General features: G+C 50.6%; 1 pseudogene across 1 annotated transcript; it reads left to right on the forward strand.

Annotated features, from left to right (window-relative positions):
- Window positions 1-1,438: 1,438 nt before the first annotated feature.
- Window positions 1,439-2,832, forward strand: LOC308275662 (nuclear pore complex protein Nup50-like; annotated as a pseudogene). Its single transcript has one exon. The product of its transcript is annotated as a nuclear pore complex protein Nup50-like (transcript).
- Window positions 2,833-3,092: the final 260 nt, after the last annotated feature.

Genomic DNA, 3,092 nt, shown 5'->3' on the forward strand with positions numbered 1-3,092 from the left:
TTAAGGGTACAGTGATAAAAAATGTGTGACCCCCAGGTCAGTGTGACCCCCAGGTCAGCCCGCCTTGTTCCAGAAATCTGCTGACTACAAGATGGACACACCTAGCATCTTGTCCAACGTTTGACTCCAGACTGTGCTTTTCAAATGGTTTTGTAATTTTCCTTTGACGTATGTAATCCGGCCCAATCCCCTCCCCAGCTTGCGGTTTTTCCCTTTAAATAATCCCAGCCCCTAGCACTCGGGGTCGATCTCAGCTCCTGCGTGAGTCATGAGACGACCCCAGTGCGCACTGGCTCCTTAATAAACCTTTTGCTCATTGCATCAAGGATAAGTCTCTCGTGGGTACTTGGCGTCGCTAATCCCAAGGCTTGAGGGTCTCCCCTCTGCAGGGATCTTTCAAGACAAAGCATACTATGACTAATTAAATGTCTGACACCCTGCCCTGATGTATGTAAATAATAACATTTCCTGTCCTTAAAGATCCTGCTTGCATGACTATGCACTTGCTTTTCTGCCAACAAAAGAAGAATAAAAGTTGTAACAAATCCCGAATAAAACGGAGATCGAATTTGAATTGTGTGTCGTCTTCTCTCATCGGCCTCGGTTTTTCCCCCTCACCTTCACACGAACCCCGACTCTGCTAGGGCTGGACCCCGGCACTCACAGGTGCTACGCACATATCTGCTCCCTGGAGAGAAAGGTGTGCTCACCTGGCCATGGCAGAAGGCTTAATAGCATTTCTTTTCTTTTTTCTTGTGATAAAAGATTGAGTCCAGAGGTGCTCTACCATTGAGTTATATTCCCTAACCCTTTCTATTTTGAAACAGGGTCTTGCTAAATTATCTCGTGCTGGCCTTGGGCCTGTGGTCCTCCTGTCTCAGCCTCCCAAGTACTGGATTACAGGCATGCACCATCACACCTGGTGTCATGCCCGCATGTTTCTGTGTTTGGCCTTTACTCACCTGGAGCCACAGACTCATACAGCTTACATTCCACTCCTTCCTGACTGGCCACCTGTGTTCTTCAAGGCTGATGGTCATCTAAGCTGATTGGGAGTAGGTGTGTATGGGTGAGGTCTTCACATTAGGATGACAAGGGCTGGAAAACCCCAGAGTATCAGAGTGAGAAAGCGTGTGTGTGTGTGTGTGTGTGTGTGTGTGTGTGTGTGTGTGTGTGTGTGTAAGTCAGGTATCCATCTACCTACCTTAAAAAGACTAGGACTAGGGAGTTACAAAATAGCGGTGTGGAGGGCGCTGGCCCCGTGCCCCCAGCGGTCTGAGGTGGAGCGGGCGGCGCTGCCCGGTGCTGATCAGGGGGAAGCGGCCCCAGGGCCATGGTGGTAGGGGCTCCGGGCTTGCCGACCACTGCGTGGTCTTCCTACCCGGGGCTGGGCCCTGCAAGCTGCCATGCCCACCACCAGCGAGCACCAGGGAGGTTCAACAAAATGGCCAAAAGAATTGCTGAGAAGAAATTGACAGGAACTGGGATCAAGAAGATGAGGCTGAAGAGGTGGGGACATTCTCAGTGGCCAGTGAGGAAGTCTTGAAGAACAGAGCCATAAAGAAAGCAAAGCGCAGAAGTGTTGGCTTTGAATCTGATAGCGGAGGAGCTTTTAAAGGCCTGGTAGTGCCTTCTGGAGGAGGAGGATTTTCTAGATTTGAAGGGTGCCCCGGGAAAGCCTCAGGAAGGACCGTCAAATGGATCCAGCACCACCAGCACCTCTCCCTTCGCCAGCGCCCACGCAGCCTTCGGTTCCTTTGCTGCAAAAGGTCCTACTGCCTTGGTTGGTAAGAAGCTTTCCGCTGCCAAAACCATTGCAGCGCTCAGCAGCCCTCCTCCAGCCCGGCTTCCAGCGGCGCTTCCTGGGGGTGGGGGGAGCCTGCCCAAGCAGTTGGCTGCCTTGATCTGCTTGGTTCGGGACTGGATCGTGCAGCACGTAAACACCAACCCCCTCTGTGACCTGACACCCATCTTTAAAGACCATGAGAAGTACTTGGCGTCTATCCAGCAGCAGCAGGCGGCCAGCGGCAGCAGTGGTTCTGAAAGTGCAACTAGCAGGCTGTCAGTGGAAACACAGCCCCCTTCCCTACTTGGTTCAGCAAAACTCCACCAGGAGGCGACGTTCATGGGGGCAAGGCTGAGGACACATCCAAGAAGAAGGTGGAGGGTGTTTCTGAAAAGACAGACCCAGCCCAAGAAGCCGCGAGCGCCTCGTTTAGTTTTGGCAAGAGGATCAACAGCTCTGTTTTGAGCTCAGTAAGCTCTGGATTTTCCTTTTCCCCTGGAAACTCCAGCTTATTTGGCAGAGATACTGCCCAGAGTAAACCCGTGGCTTCACCATTTTCTGCTAAAACCGATAATCAAGCAGAAGGTGGTAATAATGAATTCAAAGGTGGAGAAGGAGAAGGACGAGCCCCCCCCCCCAGGTGGTGACCACTGAAGTGAAAGAGGAGGATGCTTTCTACTCCAAAAAGTGTAAACTATTTTACAAGAAAGACAATGAATTTAAAGAGAAGGGTGTGGGTACCCTGCATTTAAAGTCCACAGCCTAACCAGAAGACGCAGCTCTTGGTGTGCGCTGATACCAATTTAGGTAACATACTATTGAATGTTCTGATCCCACCCAATATGCCGTGTACTCGAACAGGGAAAAATAACATCCTTATTGTCTGTATCCCAAACCCGCCACTCGATAAGAAGAAGCCCACCTTCCCGGCCACCATGCTAATTCGGGTAAAAACTAGCGAGGTCGCAGACCAGCTGCGCAAGAGAAGGACGTGTGAGCGCTGCCCTCAGCCCGCCTCACAGCGCTTCGCCTCTGTGACAGTCTAACCTTCCAGATAATGTAAAACTTGTGTGGGGAAGATTAAGGCCAATAAACCTTTCCATATTGTGTGTCAAGAAACTGTGTTCACCCTTCTTAAGAACTGTCAACTGTGTAAAAAACATTCGAATGGAATTTTTGGGAAGATTTTTAAATCTTCATCTGCTTACTAAGCTAACCATAAATGATTTCTTAATGGACTGCAATCAGGGTATGGATGAGCTTTCCCAAAGGCTTGGCGACCCGCGGCCCGGGCGTTGAGGCCTCT

Source organism: Muscardinus avellanarius (genome assembly GCF_963383645.1).
Source record: "Muscardinus avellanarius genome assembly, chromosome: 16".
In the NCBI taxonomy this organism is placed as follows: domain Eukaryota; kingdom Metazoa; phylum Chordata; class Mammalia; order Rodentia; family Gliridae; genus Muscardinus; species Muscardinus avellanarius.